At 34.3% G+C, this 19,739-nt stretch overlaps 1 pseudogene; it reads left to right on the forward strand.

Annotated features, from left to right (window-relative positions):
• The first annotated feature begins 1,675 nt into the window (after positions 1 to 1,675).
• LOC136234513 (small nucleolar RNA snoR109) lies at positions 1,676 to 1,773 on the forward strand (annotated as a pseudogene).
• The last annotated feature ends 17,966 nt before the right edge of the window (positions 1,774 to 19,739 follow it).

Raw genomic sequence — 19,739 nt, forward strand, 5'->3', positions numbered from 1 at the left:
AGTAACATCATGGACCGAGAATGCTTTTTACCATAGTTCATTAACCATTGTTTAAAAAGGAAACACATCCATGTCGTATAATAAGAAAAGAAATGGGTTGAGATATCCAAACAAAGCCCAACTTTAATATGGACTGCGATTACAACGCTATAAAAGGCAGCTATTAGGCTGAAAACAAAGCCCAACTTTTTGAGACAAACATAAAAACTAAAATTGTAGTAAGCTCAAAATAAATGATTAATAGCTTAATCCATGAAAATAAAAATAAAAGAGATAAAGTGTAAAAATACCTTTAACATTTCTAGCTATGAAGAATTTTACTCCTAACGTCTAAAATGGTGCAATTTTACCGTTAATATTGACAATGAAAAACAATTTTACTCCTAATGTTGACAAATTGAGTCAATTTCAAATGTTATTATAAAATACAGATATTCCTTATTCTATACCAATTACAAGTTTATTGATTCTAAAAAAAGATTTCATATTTTTTTTATGATTTGATAATAGAATGGAAAATTTAAATTCTTAAATTCGGCAAAATATTTGATTTTTTTGTCTATCTCGTACAAAAATACAGTATATTTTCTAATTTTTTTTCTCGTTTAATTATATATTACTATTTAGTGATAAAATAACGCACATGTGAACTATATATGACAAGATTCATGATCGAAAAAAACAATTTGATGAATTATTTCTCAAATTGATCTAAATTGTCAAAGTTAGGGGTAAAATTACCCTTGACTGTCAACATTAGAGGTAAAATTACACCATTTTAGACGTTAGGAGTAAAATTGCTCCTAACCGTAAACGTTAAAAGTATTTTTTTGCACCTTATCCCAAAATAGAAGATGGAGAGTTTAATTAGGAAAACAAATCAGGGACCCAGGATGCATTTTACCATAAGTCATTAACCTTCGTTGAAAAGGAAACACATCCAAGTTACGCGTACAAAAAAAGAAATGGGCTGACATTTCCAAAGAAAGCCCAACTTTAATATTGACTGCGATCACAACGCCTATAAAAGGCAGCCATTAGGCTGAAAACAGAGAGTCTTTTCTTATTTTCTAGGTTAGGTGATTTTGTGGTTTCTGCCGCCGCATATGGTGGTTCAATTTTTTATTTTCTGTCTTAGGGATCATATTTATGGTTTTGATTCTACAACTACATGTACCAAGAGAAGGCTTAAACTTAATTGCCTTCATCTTGTTGCCAAAGCGTCTATATCTACATAGATTCAGATAAATTTACTAGTTGGTTGTGTTTCAGATCCATTTTGTATCTGTTCGTCGATATAGAGGCAATTTCTATTTTCAGTCGCAGGGATCAGTGATAAATTTACTAGTTGGTTGTGTTTCAGATCCATTTTGGATCTGTCGCTGATATAGAGGTCTACGCTGCATACGGTGGTTCGATTTCTAATTTCAGTCCTAGGGATCATATTTATGTAGTTGATTCTACAGCTACATGTACCAAGATACGTTTACTATTTGGTTGTGTTTCAGATCCATTTTGGTTATGTCCTCGATATAGAGGTCTAGGCCACTGCATACGGGTGGTTCAATTTCTATTTTCAAATCAGTTGCGGGGATCATATTTATGGTGTTGATTCTACAGCTACATGTACCAAGAGAAGGCATTAATCTTAGTTGCCTTCGTCTTGTTGCCAAAGTGGTCGTAGCTATATTGATTCAGAGAATTTTATTGGCCGGTTGTTATTTCAGATCTATTTCGGATCTGCCGACTTATCTGCTTACTGATCTTATATTCTTTTATTTTTTGATTTTGTTATAGTTTAGGATGATGAGAAGATAGAAATGGAATGGAGATTTATTTAGCCATTTTATCAAATCCTTCTGTTACGTGTTCGACGGTCATCTGCTAGGCATTCTGCTCTATTTTTTCCATAGTCTGTCTTGTTGGTGACTATAATTCATTCTGCTGTTTTTCGATTTTTAAACTTTTATTCCAGAGTCAGATTTCAGATTAGGTAACTAAAAGACTTACAAAAAATTATAACATCTTTCAAATTATTTCTGATTTTAGAGCAGCCAATGTGTAAATCCTAGAGTAAAAGACACATTGAGTCTGGATTTTTAAATTTCCGACTGCCGGAAATCTTTCAAATTATTATTTATGATAATGAAGAGAACCGCGAGAAGATTTATTTAGCCATTTTATGGAATCCTTTCTTCTAAATTAACTCTTTTACTGTCATGTTCGTGTCATTCTGCTCTCTTTTCGGGTAGGAGTCTAATATGTGACTATGATGATCAAAGCGGAAAACATTTGAGTGAAACAACGGTCAAGATTTAGTTTTGCAATTTTTCAGAATTCAAAAGATAATTGTTCCAGAATTTTATTATCTATTCTGTTAAAATTTAGTCCGAGTGGTAAAGAGGATAATTTTTACTTGTGCGGTTTGAGTTTTTATTATCTATTTCGTTAAAATTTAGTCCGAGTGGTAAAGAGTTAAATTTTTGCTTGTGTGATTTGAGCTTTTATTATCTAATTGTTGAAATCTTCATTAAGATTTGTGGCTTGTGTTAAAATTTGGAAGTGTATAGATGTAACATTGTCTAACCTTTTATAAGCAAAAAAAAAAAAAAAGATTGAAGATCAAACTAGTTTGACAATTGAGTCATCATGTGTCTTTAAATTTGTTCATTAACTCATTCGATATATTTAAAATGTATTGGCTCCTTAATTTACTTAAAATATAGATTATTCTGTTATATACGGAATGAGCGTTTTACGTGCTTTGAAACAGTTAAACGGTAATGAGTGATGTATGTGATTCTATTTTTAGGGACGTCAATTTTTACACTTGAATCTAAGAATTTTCTTTTAAATATGTTTTGACAATAAATAATTAATTGATCACATTTTAAATAAGTTTAAAGGTATCAAGATATTTTAAACTAGTTAAGGGAATTGTTGAGAATTTTAATATCCTATAAATTTAATGCAAAGACCAAAATATTTGATAGGAATGCTTGTGATGTTCAGAATTTGAATCCAAAAGAAATATATACATTTGGCAATAAGGAATCTATAGAATATTTATCATGCTCATTAAACCAAGATGATCTTTTTGTGGGAGGTTTCACTGTTTTGGATGCTCAAGGTAATATACAACGAGTTTTAAGGTATGATGTTTTATACAATGACTTAAAACTCATTGTCTATTACCTTGAGTATCCAGGACACTAGAACATCTCACAAAAGGCCTATCTTGGTTTAACGAGTTTAGTAAATATTTTATAGCTTCCTTAGTGCCAAATATATATTTTTCTTTTGGCTTCAAAGTCTCAACATTACAAATAAAATATTTAGTAAACTAATTAAACCAAGATAAACTTTTTGTGGGAGGTTTTAGTATCTTTGATGCTAAAGGTAATAAATTACCAATTTTAAGACACCTTGTCTTAAAACTGGTTATTTATTACCATAAGCATCAAAGATACTGAAATCTCCTTTTATGTTATATTGGTTTAATGAGCTTATTAAATTCTATATTTTCGTTGGTGTTAATATATTAGTGTCTTTGCATTAAATTTATAGGATATTAAAAATCATTACTTTCCAAAATATTTCATTAAATTACATCTGAAATTTATGTGACAAATAATATATAATAGAATTACCCAATTAAAAAATAAAATTTTTACGTTATCTTTGTTAAAACTTTTTATATATAATTAAATTAGTGTTTTTTAATTTAACTTTTTATTTAAGACTCTAAATTTATACCCTAAAATTTCTAATTTATTGTTAAGGCAATTTTTTTTTTTAGTGTTTAGCAAGAAGTGAAGCTATTGATGAATAGAAGAAATATATCTTATATTCTAATTTCTAAGAATATATTTCTAAGTTGAGGCAATTTTTTTAATTGGGAAAAGAAGTATATATCTTATATTCTAATTTATAGTTAAGGCATTTCTTTTAAAGGAGTGGTAGGCTTAAAAGCCCAACAAAAAAAAGTAAAAAGAAAAAGAGGTTGTAGATAAGAGTGAGCAGCGAAGTTGGATCGGGTTCGGTGTGAACTGTAACCATGCCAAGCCGGTCTTCATGTAGAATGTGCTGGAGTTCTGTAGGAGGCGCATCACACTTGTGAAGTCCTAAATTGGTGTAGAATCCTAGAGTAAAAGACACATACTGAGTCTGGATTTTTAAATTTCCAACTGCCGGAACGGCGAGAAGATTTATTTAGCCATTTCATAAAATCCTTTCTCCTAAATTAACTCTTTTACTGTCATCTTTGTGTCATTCTGCTCTCTTTTCGGGTAGGAGTCTAATATGTGACTATGATGATCAAAGCGGAAAACATTTGAGTGAAACAACGGTCAAGATTTAGTTTTGCGATTTTTCAGAATTCAAAAGATTAATTGTTCCAGAATTTTTATTATCTATTCTGTTAAAATTTAGTCCGAGTGGTAAAGAGGATAATTTTTACTTGTGCGGTTTGAGTTTTTATTATCTATTTCATTAAAATTTAGTCCGAGTGGTAAAGAGTTAAATTTTTACTTGCGTGATTTGAGCTTTTATTATCTAATCGTTGAAATCTTCATTAAGATTTGTGGCTTGTGTTAAAATTTGGAAGTGTATAGATGTAACATTGTCTAACCTTTTATAACCAAATAAAAAAAAAGATTGAAGATCACACTAGATTGACAATTGAGTCATCATGTTTCTTTAAATTGGTTCATCAACTCATTCGATTTGTTTAAAATGTATTGGCTCCTTAATTTACTTAAAATATAGATTATTCTGTTATATACAAAATGTGTGTTTTACGTGATTTGAAACAGTTAAACATCAATAATTGATGTATGTGATTCTATTTTTAGGGGCGTCAATTTTTACACTTGAAACTAACAATTTTCTTTTAAATATGTTTTAATCTATTATGCCAGTGTATTTTCTGAATGAAGTTTACTTCTTTGACAACAAATTAATCACGTTTTAAATAAGTTTAGGGTTATCAAGATATTTTAAACAAGTTAAGAAAATTGTTGAAAATTTTAATATCCTATAAATTTAATGTAAAGATGCTAAAATATTTGATAGGAATGCTTTTGATGTTTAGAATTTGAATCCAAAAGAAGGATATACATTTAGAAATAAGGAATTTATAGAATATTTATCAAGCTCATTAAACCAAGATAATCTTTTTGTGGAAGGTTTCATGTTTTGGATGCTCAAGGTAATATACAACAAGTTTTAAGGTATGATGTTTTATACAATGTCTTAAAACTCATTGTCTGTTACCTTGAGTATCCAAGATATTAGAACCTTCCACAAAAGACCTATCTTGGTTTAACGAGTTTAGTAAATATTTTAGAGCTTCTTTAGTGTCAAATATATATATTTATTTTGGCTTCAAAGTCTCAACATCACAAATAAAATGTTTAGTAAACTAATTAACCCAAGATAAGTTTTTTGTGGGAGGTTTCGTGTCTTTGATGCTCAAGGTAATAAATAACCAGTTTTAAGAGACCATCAAAGACACTGAAATCTCCTTTTGTCTTATATTGGTTTAATGAGCTTATTAAATTCTATATTTTGGTTGGTGTTAATATTTTAGTGTCTTTGCATTAAATTTATAGGATATTAAAAATCATTACTTTCCATAATATTTCATTAAATTACATCTTAAACTTATGTGACAAATAATATATAACAGAACTACCCAATTAAAAAATAAAATTTTTACGTGATTTTTATGAAAACTTTTTATATATAATTAAATTAATTTTTTTGTTTAAGACTCTAAATTATAAATTTATACCTTAAAATTTCTAATTTATAGTTAAGGCATTTTTTTTAATTTTTAGAAAGAAGTGAAGACCATTGATGAATAGAAGAAATATATCTTATATTCTAATTTCTAAGAATATATTTCTAAGTTGAGGCAATTTTTTTAATTGGGAAAAGAAATATATATCTTATATTCTAATTTATAATTAAGGCATTTTTTTAAGGAGTTAACGCCAAATTTTTTTTTTGGAAAAAAGGTAGGCTTAAAAGCCCAAAGAAAAAGAGGTTGTGAATAAGAGTGAGCAGCTAAGTCGGATCGGGTTCAATATGAACTGTAACCATTCGTGATGAGGTCCCGTCAAGCCGGTCTTCATGTAGAATGTGCTGGAGTCCTGCAAGAGGCGCATCACACTCGTGAAGTCCCAAGGATAAATTGCCTGTGAAATTTCTCAATCAGTCTGTCGTATGATTTCATTCTCTATAGATATGCTAAAATTTTACGTCACTCTGTCCCGTAATTTCCAGCATTCCTGGATTAGCCATCCCGTCGGGTGTCTCATATTGACATCTTTTTGCATAAAAAGAAAAGCTGAGGTGGAGTCCATTTCCATTATAATCCGTCCATAGCCGCTTTCCCATGCTAATTGGAGACTAAAGTAAAGCCCCGCAGAAGCGTCGTGCAAACTCCAAGGTTAATCATAAACCACCTGGACTTTATCCCTCATCAGACCCCCGGCTGAAGCAAGACATGTGTTGCCCTTGTCGAAACGACTTAAAGTTACTGTAAACCCACACATTTCTGTCAGATGAGAAGACATCCCGACGAGCCGCTAATCAACTGCTGCCAAATATCTTGTACCCGAGCACAGTATATACTAGCAACATCTGGACAAATTCAGAGGGTTAATTGTATATTAGGCCTAAAAGCTATTAGGTGTTAACTATATACTAGCATCAACTTTTGATCAATTTGATTCCATTACGTGTTAACTATATATTATCTCAATAACAATAAAAAAATAATAACAATAAAAAAAATATTAAACTTGTAAAAGCAAATATATATGTAAATATGTATGATAATTTAGAATATGTGTAATTCGATATGGTTTGAGTTTTTTTTTTGTCAAACCAAACCGAATACTAAAATGCATCTAAAACTAAAACACATACCGAACTAAAAGCTTAAAAAAACAAAACCAAGAAAATGAATTCAATCGATTTGATTCAGTATACGATTTAAACCTAACTGATGCACACCACTACTTATGTTAACACAAATATAAAATGATATCTAACTGATGCACACCACTACATTTTAAACTGAAAAGGCAAAAATGAGCATGAAAAGGAGCAACCAAACACCCCCATAGACTACGTGTAATTCGGTACGGTTCAAATTTTTTATATTTTTTTGTCCTGATAAATCGAACTGAATATCAGATTGTACCTAAAAATAAAATCAATGGCAAATCAAAGTGTCAAAATAATCAAATCGAAAAACCGAATTCAATAAGTTTGGTTCGATATACAATTTAAATCGAACTGATACACACCCTAACTAAAACCCTAATAAAAACAACCAGAAACCTACAAATAGAGTGTTTAAGAGTGTTTAAGGGATGTCGAGTCACCATTTTAATCAATCAATAATATGAACAGAAAAAATGAAGTTCAACCATATTATAGAGGATCATGAGGAGTGATCAACAAAATAGTAAGAGAACCAGATTTTGAATCTCCTAGTAAAAAAGGCCCATAGTGCGAGATTTAACTCTTGTATTAAACATATCATGGTCGACATTGGAAGTTTTGTAAATATAATCACTCGAACTGCCTTCAATAATATACAGGTGGATTCAATCAAAGTAAAGCTATTACAGGTTCAATCAATATATCTCATTTGGCCATTCACCCCTATGCAAGGCCAAGTGGTATTAGGATATCGATTTAATGGAGTTATGGTCAGAGATAGTGAATGTGAGTTCACCATAATGGATAAGTCGTAGGCGTACATAGTCATCCTAGGACGACCATTCTTAACTGACACACATACGATTATTTCTGTAAGCCATTCAACCTTACATATTCCTACAGGCAATGTGCCAGTTGTAGCGAGGGGCAACGAGAAAATGGTGCAGAAAACCTATTTGGCCTACTAAAATGTGCAAAAAGGGGAGGAAGAGAATGAACTCAACACTAAGCCCATGGGGGAGGTAGAACTTCTAATCATAATGTCATGGAACCGTTTGAACTAAAAGCTCGAACTTATAGTTAAGGTCCAATCATATATCTTATATTAATCTCTGACACACCCCCACACGCAAATGCCCATTGGGCTTGCAGCGTGTACAACACAGGCCCATCCCGCCATGTGTTTTTAATTCCACATATTAATGAGGTTGCCAGGACTCAAACCTGGACCGTTTCGTCCTAGAGGCTCTGATACCATGTCATGGAACCGTTTGAACTAAAAGCTCGAACTTATAGTTAAGGCCCAACCATATATCTTATATTAATCTCTGACACATAGCACCCTCCAAGTATACATTAATTCTATTTACTCACTTTAAATTAAGTATCTGTTTCCCTTCTTTTTCTGTTAGGATATCTAATCATGTATTTTACATGTCCAACAATTGAGTCCTTGGGTTTCCTAAATTGTGTAAAAAGAAGTGCTTCAAATTATTGCTATCGGACCTGTTCTAAAAAAAGGCGAGGCATTTATAAAGAGTCATAGAGACAAATTGAAGAAACTTCTCAAAGCTGATTTCATAAGAGAGGTAGACAACACGAAATGGCTCGCGATTATTGTGCTAGTGAAGAAATCAAATGACTCGTGTCAAATGTGTGTAGACTTTACAAATTTAAACAAGGCAATGCCCCAAAGGTAAAGGTAAGTATCCCTAAATATCGATCAAATGGTCAATTTCATGGCAGCCAAGGTGTATTTACGTACGAATGGAATATTATCATATAAAAGATGGATCCAATTAATGAAACAAAAAGTCACATTTGTCTTAATATTTTTAGGATGATAGAGTAGGATTCCGAGAGAACTGATATATTTTTACTTTTATTATCTTATTATTTGACTCATTTTATACATTACTAGGTGCACATCTAGAAATTTTATTTCTGTTTTACATAATTTATAGACATATTTGTTTATAGCTTTATTTTTTAAATCAAATCAAATAAATAAGCATATTATTCAAACTAAATTAAAGGGATAATGTTTATAGTAAGAAGTAATTTTATCCTTAACGTTTAAAATGGTGCAATTTTACCTATAATATTGGCAACTAAGAGCAATTTTATCCCTAATGTTTTTAAGTTGGGTCAATTTGAGAAATAATTCATCAAACTGTCTTCTCGGTCATGAATCTTGTCATTTACACTTCAAATGTGAGTCATTTTATGATGAGGGCATCCTTTCCCTAAGCCCGAGATCGAAACCGAGAGACGAGAACAACGAGATCCGAGGCAGCCAGCCGAGCACGCGGGCGTGCTGACTGAGACGCGAGGAGCAAAGAGCCCCGTTCCTGAAGGAAGTTCCAGGAGCTCATGTGATGCGAACCCACGAGGAGCGGTGCCTCGAAAACCCAACAACTAGATTTGATCCCCAAGAAAGCTAACGAATCAGGGTTGGATAGAAAAGAACCTTTGTAAAACGGAGTTGCAAAGACCCAATTCCAATCTCCAACAACCAAGAATAAAACCCAAATGATAAATTGAGATGGAAGAAAACCCCTGCAAAACGAAGTTGCAAAGACCCAATCTCTAGTCTAACTAACAAGGATTCGATTCCAAATTGTTCAGTTGTAGTGCTCCAAAGAACACAAGAGAAACCCTCGCTTGAATCTCAAGAGAAGAAATTCCGACTTTAATTTCAATGATAATCGATGTCTCCCAGTTACAATAAAAGAGAAAGCTATAAATACCTAAGCTAGTAAATTAAATCGGACTTAATATGCCCTTACAAACCAAATAACACTAAACATTAAACCAATGTCAGAAATGGAAGTTTAACTAAAGTAGGGAAGGTAAACAAAAAACCTAAAATAATAAAAGCACAAAGTGGGCCAATTAAGCCTTGCATTCCCGTCAATCCAAATTTTGTCTAGGAGCCAAAATCTGTTAAGCCGTGCCCACGTCAATCCCACACCATTTTGTTATAGAGAAACAGAAGCCAAAATCTGTTAAGCCGTGCCCACGTCAATCCCATGCCACTTTTGTTATAGAGAAACAGAAGCCAAAGTCGTCTAAGCCGTGCCCACGTCTTAGGAAAACTTCTGAAATTGTTATTAACTCCTTGAGAACAAAGCCAATCAATCTTGAATATCCTCATGTGAATCTGAATGCTCCAATTGACCTCCGTATTCACATCCCATGCAACTTGAAAGAGATATGACGATTAATGGACCATTAATTTCAGAAACTACGCTTTTATCCGCGACATCCATCACTTGGACCATATATGATTGAAGCTCCTCTTCGAACTGCTTGGCTCTTGCTCGGGTAACGGGTCCATCGGAAAGCTTTAATTGAGTGTTATGAGATCCCAAGTTTGAACTCTGATTTCCATTCTCATCATTCTCTCCCTCCTCAAGCGGATTCGCCCACGAATCACTATCTGCATCATAGAAGGATAGATTAGAAACATTAAAAGTAGCAGAAACATTATAATCACCAGGTAGGTCTATTTTGTAGGCATTATCATTCACTCGCTCCGAAACTCGAAATGGTCCATCGCCTCGAGGTTGGAGCTTATTTTTACGGAGTCCAGGAAATCGCTCCTTTCGAAAATGCACCCACACTAAATCACCGGGAGCAAACACAACTCGTTTACGATGTTGATTCACTTTTGAAGCAACCCGTCGATTCTTCTCTTCAATATACTTACGAACCTTCTCATGAATGGATTTCACTAACTCAGCCTTTTCAACGCCATCTGTACTAGACCTTGCATCCACAGGTAAAGGTAACAAATCCATAGGAGTAAGAAGGTTAAGTCCATAAACAATCTCAAACGGAGAAAACAAAGTAGATGAATGAATGCTACGATTATATGCAAATTCAACCATAGGCAAACACTCTTCCTAACTCTTAAGACTTTTACCGACTACCGTACGCAATATTTGACCAAGGGTTCGATTAACGACCTCAGTCTGTCCATCTGTTTGTGGATGACAGGCAGTAGAGTATAAAAGCTTAGTACCCAATTGACTCCATAAAACACGCCAAAAATGACTCAAAAACTTGGCATCTCGATCGGATACTATCGTCTTAGGGACTCCATGTAACTTAACAACCTCGCGAAAGAAAAGATCGGCAACATTAGTAGCATCATCGGTTTTATGACAAGGAATGAAATGTGCCATCTTACTAAACCTATCAACTACGACAAAGATAGAATCATGACCTTTCTTTGTCCTAGGTAACCCTACAATAAAATCCATGGAAATATCTACCCTGGGTTCCGTAGGTACATGTAATGGTGTGTAAAGACCTTGAGACAAAACCTTAGACTTGGCCTTTTTACAAGTGATGCACCTAGAACAAAATCTATTGACATCCCTACGCATTTTTGGCCAAAAGAAATGTTCATGCAAAATATCTAAAGTTTTTCTAACCCCAAAATGCCCCATTAAACCACCACTATGAGCTTCCCTAACAAGTAATTCTCTATATGAACATTGTGGGACACAAAGTCTATTCTCACGAAACAAAAATCCATCAAGTATATAGAACTTGTCCACAGCAGACTTACCACACAAAGAGTAAATGTCACCAAAATCAACATCACCATAATACAACTCTTTAAGATGTTCAAATCCCAAGAGCTTGGTAGTTAATGAAGTTTAGAGAATATACCTGCATGATAGTGCATCAGCCACCACATTTTCCTTACCTTGCTTGTACTGGATGGTATAAGGAAAAGTCTCAATGAATTCCATCCACCGGGCATGCCGCCTGTTTAATTTCCCTTGCCCTTTGAGATGCTTCAGGGACTCATGGTCAGAATGAATGACAAACTCTTTGGGCTAGAGGTAATTAAGTGCAGCCCCACCCAGCTTTTCGCTAAAGAAAGCGATCGGCCGTTTATCCTGCATCAAAACAACACCAATACCTATGTCGGAGGCATCACATTCAATCTCAAACGCTTTCTCAAAGTTAGGTAATGCAAGGACATGAGCAGAACATAACTTATCTTTCAGAATATTAAAAGCATTCTCTTGTGCTACCCCCCATGAAAATCCAACTGTTTTTTTAATCACCTCTGTGAGGGGAGCAGCTAAAGTGCTAAAGTCCCTCACAAATCATCTGTAAAATGATGCTAAGCCATGAAAGCTTCGGACCTCAGACACATTACTAGGTGCAGGTCAATCACGAATTGCTCTTACATTTTCCTCATCTACTTCAATTCCCTTAGCAGTCACAATATAACCAAGAAAAACAATTTGATCCGTGCAAAAAGAACACTTAGACATGTTAGCATACAATTTTTCCTTTCTAAGCACATCAAAGACACTTTTCAAGTGACCTATATGCTCTTCTAATGACTTACTATACACTAATATGTCATCGAAGTAAACTACCACAAACTTGCCTATAAATGCACGCAACACATGATTCATTAAGCGCATAAAAGTTGATGGTGCATTAGTTAGACCAAAAGGCATAACGAGCCATTCATACAAACCGTGTTTAGTTTTAAAAGCAGTTTTCCATTCATCCCCTTCTCTCATTCTAATCTGATGGTATCCGCTTTTTAAATCTATCTTACTAAACACTACAGCTCCATGTAATTCATCCAACATATCATCTAACCTAGGGATAGGATGACGATACTTTACCGTTATGTTGTTGACAGCTCGACAATCAACACACATTCTCCAGCTCCCGTCTTTCTTACGCACAAGAAGCACATGAATAGCACATGGACTCATCGAGTCTCTCACGTATCCCTTAGCAAGCAACTCTTCCACTTAGCGTTGTAATTCCTTAGTCTCCTCAGGGTTACACCGGTAAGCTGGACGGTTAGGGATAACTGCTCCAGGTACTAAGTCGATCTAGTGTTCGATGCCTCGAATAGGTGGCAACCCTTCAGGCAAGTCTTCAGGCATCACATCTTGATACTCCTGCAAAAGAGAAACACAAGAACTAGGCAGGACATTGTCAGCTTGATTTACATACGCGTCTTTATAAATAAGTAATAACACAGGCTTATTCATAGAAAGAGCATACTTAACCTCACTAGATTTTGCAAAGAAATTGACCTTACTCCACCCCACAGTGTTATTCTCTCTTGACTCTCCTTTTGCATGTGGCCCCTCTCCTTTTATACTCTCAGAACTATTTTTAACTCGACTCTCTCGCTCCTTGGCCACATCAATATCAATTATCTCTCTTTTTTCAGATTTGGCTTTTCTCTCCCCAAGTCCCCCTTACCATCACTCTTCTGATCATGCTTTTCTCTCAAATCTCTCTGTTTATCAATGGACTCAGGTGCCTTGTTAGAAACAGCCCCGTTGCGGTCTCTGAGCTTAATTTGGTCCTCATAGACCTCTTCTGGTGTCAAGGGAGCTAGAATAATTTTCCTTCCATCATGCATAAAACTATATTGATTCTTTCTCCCTAAATGCATAGCATTTTTATCAAACTGCCATGGTCTACCTAGCAAAATATGACCGGCTTGCATAGGAACTACATCACAAAGCAAATCATCTTGGTATTGCCCAATCTTGAGTGACACTAAAACTTGCTTATTAACCTTTATTTCCCCCACAATCATTTAACCATTGCAATTTATAAGGATGTGGGTGCTTTGTTACTGGCAATCCTAACTTCTCTACCAAAGTAGTACTAGCTACATTAGCACAACTAACACTATCAATAATCACACTACATACCTTGCTTTGCACGAGACATCGAGTGTGGAAAATATTTTCTCGTTGTTTCTTATCTTCGGCAATCTTCATTTGAGCACTCAATAGTCGTAAGATGACTAGTGATTCTCCCCTCTCGGCTTTAGTGTAGCCGTCTACCTCATCAGAATCAAATTCCCCTTCATCTTCATCTACCTCACACTCACTCTCACTATCGGTGACCACTGCACCTCCTCTCATCACCATAGCTCTTCTATTCGTGCATTCAGAAGCTATGTGCCCGAAGCCTAAGCATTTGAAACATTTAATTTTACTTGCTCTCGGCTTTTCCTCTACCTTCTGCTTGTTCTTGTCAGTGGAGTCTGTCTTAGGTGTGGGTTTATCAAACTTGGATGGATTTCTGCTTCCCCTCTCTTGACTTCCCCATCGGTTCTTCCAATTAGAGTTGGTAGATGAGGAACCCCCATTGTAGGTTCTAGCTTCCTTCCTATCCTTAAGTTGGCGTTCTGCTGTCTTTGATGCATGTACCATGTCTTCCAAATCCACACAATGCTGAAATTCGACAATATTGGCTATGTCCCGATTGAGGCCAGCAAAAAATCGAGACTTGGTAGCTCTCCGATCTTCCACTACATCGGCTCTCAACATTGCCATTTCCATCTCCTTGTAGTAAGCATCTACGCTCTTAGTGCCTTGTCGAAGGGATTGCAATTTTTTGTATAAGCCATCATAGTAATCATTAGGAACGAAACGCTTCCTCATAATGGCTTTCATCTCACCCCACGTGTCAATTTGTGGCTCCCTTCTTCTATATCGAGAGGTGACAAGCTGATCCCACCAAACTAGTGCATAGTCTGTGAACTCAATCACTGCTGCCCTCACTTTTTTCTCCTCAGAATAATTATGACAGTCAAATAGGAGTTCAATTCTTTTCACCCATTTTAGGTAAGATTCTGGATCATCCTTACCGTTGAATGTGGGAATCTTCAGCTTCACATTCCCAAGACCTCTGTCTTCTCTGCCTTGTTCCTCATGTTGCCAAACTCTTCCATCCTGGTTATCACGTCGATTTTGTTCTTCGGCGTTGCGTGCTTCTAAAGCAACTCTATGATTCTCCTCAATCACATCCATACGCTCCATCAACCGGTTTAACAAGGTCAATACTCGTTCTTCCGCCATTTTTTTTCTACACAAAAAAGGAAACACAACCAAACAGATCACGTTGAACAAACACAAGAAAATTAATCCAAGCTCACAATCCTCTCGGTGTTTCGCTCAATTCTTTGGCTTTTCACTCTGATACGCTCACCACTCTTTGTCTTTTACCACTCGATTTCTCTTATTGTGCTCTTTAAAACACTCAATAGAATAAATTCAGTTTCAAAACCCCGAAAGTTCAAACCGGAATTAAATCCTACAACCTAAGAAGCAAAACGGTAAACAAGAATGAATCGCAGAATAGCAAGTCGATAACCAAAAATAATGTGACGATATGGAAGTATAACACAAAACAATGATAATCCAAATACGAAGACACTGTTCAAAGTTTTTGAAAGCACCTAATTTGTGTTGTACCTTTGAAATGCAATTATAAATTTTGTCACCTTTTTTTTCGATTTTTTTTTGCTGCTTTACTTTCTTTTGTCTTCTTTCTGAATTGAATTTGAATTCAATTCCACAGCAACTAGATTTGGTTAGGTAAGCACATAATTTTTTTTGAATTGAAATCTTAATTCAATTCCACTACAACTTCTTTGTTCGATTTTTTTTCTTTTTTTATATATCTTCAACAAACTAGAATTGGTTAGTTGAAGCAGATTTTTTTTTCTGAATTTTAGATTAGGTCAGAACCTGTTTTTTGATTCGCCAAAACTAAGAAAGGAAGGGAAAAAAATAGTTAATTGAAAAAAAGAGAGAAAGAAAACGGATAGATGAAACCTGAAAAGTTAGAACTCGGCTCTGATACCAAACTGATGCGAACCCACGAGGAACGGTGTCTCGAAAACCCAACAACTAGATTTGATCCCCAAGAAAGCTAACGAATCAGGGTTGGATAGAAAAGAACCTTTGTAAAACGGAGTTGCAAAGACCCAATTCCAATCTCCAACAACCAAGAATAAAACCCGAATGATAAATTGAGACGGAAGAAAACCCCTGCAAAACGAAGTTGCAAAGACCCAATCCCTAGTCTAACTAACAAGGATTCGATTCCAAATTGTTCAGTTGTAGTGCTCCAAAGAACACAAGAGAAACCCTTGCTTGAATCTCAATAGAAGAAATTTCGAACTTTAATTTCAATGATAATCAATGTCTCCCAGTTACAACAAAAGAGAAAACTATAAATACCTAAGCTAGTAAATTAAATCGGACTTAATATGCCCTTACAAACCAAATAACACTAAACATTAAACCAAGGGCAAAAATGGAAGTTTAACTAAAGTAGGGAAGGTAAACAAAAAACCTAAAATAATAAAAGCACAAAGTGGGCCAATTAAGCCTTGCATTCCTGTCAATCCAAATTTTGTCCAGGAGCCAAAATCTGTTAAGCCGTGCCCACGTCAATCCCACGCCATTTTGTTATAGAGAAACAGAAGCCAAAATCTGTTAAGCCGTGCCCACGTCAATCTCATGCCACTTTTGTTATAGAGAAACAGAAGCCAAAGTCGTCTAAGCCGTGCCCACGTCTTAGGAAAACTTCTGAAATTGTTATTAACTCCTTGAGAACAAAGCCAATCAATCATGAATATCCTCATGTGAATCTGAATGCTCCAATTGACCTCCGTATTCACATCCCATGCAACTTGAAAGAGATACGCCGATTAATGGACCATTAATTTCAGAAACTACGCTTTTATCCGCGACGTCCATCACTTGGACCATATATGATTGAAGCTCCTCTTCGAACTGCTTGGCTCTTGCTCGCGTAACGGGTCTATAGGGAAGCTTTAATTGAGTGTTATGAGATCCCAAGTTTGAACTCTGATTTCCATTCTCATCATCATGCACGCGGGGCGTGCCTCTCTATGCGCGGAGCGTGGAATCGGCGTCCAAAGAGAAGCCTGCCCAGGAGGTCAAGTACGCGTGGCGTACTCCCAGGGACGCCACGCGTGGAACCCCTCAGCGAGAACCACCAAGTTCAGGAGCTCAACCACGAGGGGCGTGATGAGGACTACGCGGGGCGTGCCTCGCCTGGAAGATACTTCTTCACCAAGTTCTTGTGTTGGGAACCATTTCTGTTCTACCCTTATTTACTGTTTTGCCCCCTCCACTTAATTGCTGAATTGCCATTGGTTATTTCTTTCCCTAACTTGTCCATATCAAGAGTGTTATGTTAGAAACCCTACTTGAGGGCTTTGTGGTCTTTTCCCTCTTATTTTGTTGGGGTATATAAGCTCTTTCATTTGTAATATTTCACAACTTTGAATGAATTAAAACCATAGCCTCCAATGGAGCCAAGGATTTTCCTTGTTTGGGTTTAGCCAACCTTCTAGTTTAGCTAGAGAAGATTTGTATTCTTTGTGATTTTACGATTAAAACTCTCAGTCGATTTCAATCTACATCGTTTTATCATTCATTAGTAAATGATAAAAATATGATTAGAGGTGAAAAAAATTAAAAAATATATTATCTATTGCATGAGTTGGAAAAAAAATAATTCAAAATATTTCACCGAATTTATAAATATTAATCTCCAGTTCTATTATTAAATCACAAAAAATATGAAATATATATTTTTTGAAACGAACTGATATGCAGTTGCTCATAATAAGGAACAAAATATCTGTGTTTTATAGTAATATCTGAAATTGACCCAATTTGCCAACGTTATGGGTAAAATAGCTCTTAAAACGTTAGGGGTAAAATTACACAATTTTAAACGTTGTGGTAAAATTGCTCCTGACTGTAAATGTTATTAAAGTTAATTGGTTTTATACATTTGATGACTTCACAATTAATATTATTAAATATTTTTATAAAATACAATTAGTATATAATTACTATTTCTAATTTATATATTCAATAATTTTATAAAAGGTAGGTGAATAAGGATAGTTGGACTGAGATCTCCCAATAAAGCTCGAGTTTAATGGGCTGAGAACTCCAAATAAAGGCCATGATTAATAAGAGCTGCGATGAAATTTCTATATAAAGCAGTCATCAGGGTGATACAATTTCATTTTGTAGGTTAGCCGATTACGAGCTTAGGCATCTGCGATGGTGGTTCAATTTTCTTTTCAGTCTCAAAGTTTTTATTTATAGTTATTATTTAGTAGCTACATGTATTAAGGGAAGGCATAAGTTTACTGATCAATTGTGTTTCAGATTCATTTTGGATCTGCCGTCGACATATCATGACTAGAGTGGAGAATTATTAGGTTCGTGTTTATGTCATTTCAATTTTGGATTAGTCTTGAACTGTCCCCTTTGATCCTCTACGGTCATGATTAGGTTCAATCGGTTGAAGGATGATAACATATTGTTGACCTGTTATTTCCTTATTTTACATACTAGGAATTTATGGGTGATTGATGCATTTAATTCCTTATTTTATGGATTAGGAATTTATGGGTGATTGTTGTAATTTTCTTTGTTTCCTTAAGGGAAACCATAAAGACGTGAAATAAGAAAAACCTAATTTCCTATATTAAACCAATTATCCATAATTTCCTAATCTAGAATATAATATAAGGAATAACAGCATAAAGGAAATAGATTTTTATTGTTTCCTTCCTTTTAAGAGGGAGACAGTGAGAGAGAATAAATAAGAAAAAAAGTAATTTCATACATTACATCAATCAATCATAAATTTCTAATTTGTATAATAAGGAAATAAATTATAACAATCACCTATAAATTTTTAATCTGGAAAATAAGGAATTAATACCGTAAAGAAAATTAGGTTTTCCTTATTACCTCCCTTTTATTATTATTTCCATATCCCTTTGTTTTAATGAAAAGGGAGGAAATACCTACAATTATATTATCACATAAATATAATGGTTTAAATTTTTTAATGAAGTATAGTTTTGCCTTTTTCAGTCTTTTGCATATATTAAAAGGGGCAAATGGGTACTTTTTTAGGAAGATTATCAAATCTTGACCATCCATCTAATTTCAATCAGATGGTCTGGAATGAAAATCTAGTTTATCTCATATAAAAATTAAAAATTAAGTTCTTTTCTATCTCTTCTCATTTGATTTCACCTCCCTCTCTCTACTCACCAAGTTAACTTTTTCCTCCTTTATCTCTCAAACCATTCTCGTCGGTATGTATGCTTCTCGGCCACCATTTGTTTTCTCTAGATATAGTAGCAGTTCCCTAAGTCGTATAAAAGATAATAGTGATGCGTTTAGCTCTCAAAGGAGATTCGAAAGAAGAAAAAGAAGAAATTAGAATGTTACCGAATGATGAATTAAAAAATCTAGGTGATTAGGGATAAGGAGAAAGAAAATAAATCGATTAGGGATAAGGAGAAAGAAAATAAATCGTATTTTGGTTTTGGGAAAATTCTGAATATAAATGAAAATTTCATATACCTTTTATTTATATTGGAGTCATTCCGATTAACCAATTTAATGTCAGTTCACCGGTTGACAATATATTAGAGATTGTCTATTGGAACCATAATTGAGAAATCGCGGTTAAAAAACAATGCACTGTCTAATTTTAGATGGTTTTTACTATTAATCTAGATGTAATGCGGCATACTTTCAATTTTTGTTTTTTTTTTTTGTAAAAATCGTTTGTAACAATTTCATCGTTGCTTTATTTTACTTCAAATAAGTTAAAGCAACCATCAGTTCTAAAATAAAGAAACGATGAGTTGTATTTGTTGCCATTGCTTTTGTAAAAAAACTTTGAGAATACATCTAAATAAACACTTTTCAAAGAATCATTGCATTACATATACATAAATAGTAAAAATCATCTAAAATTAGTTAATAAAATGTTTTTTTAGCAACGATTTATAAATTGAGGTGGCAATAGACAATCTATGGTGTAGTGTTTAACCATTGAATGAGAATGACCCTAATTTTCTAGATAATTTTTTATTAATTGTTTTTAAAAAAGAACCTGAAATA

This window comes from Euphorbia lathyris, chromosome 6, assembly GCF_963576675.1.
Source record: "Euphorbia lathyris chromosome 6, ddEupLath1.1, whole genome shotgun sequence".
Taxonomy (NCBI): Eukaryota; Viridiplantae; Streptophyta; class Magnoliopsida; order Malpighiales; family Euphorbiaceae; genus Euphorbia; species Euphorbia lathyris.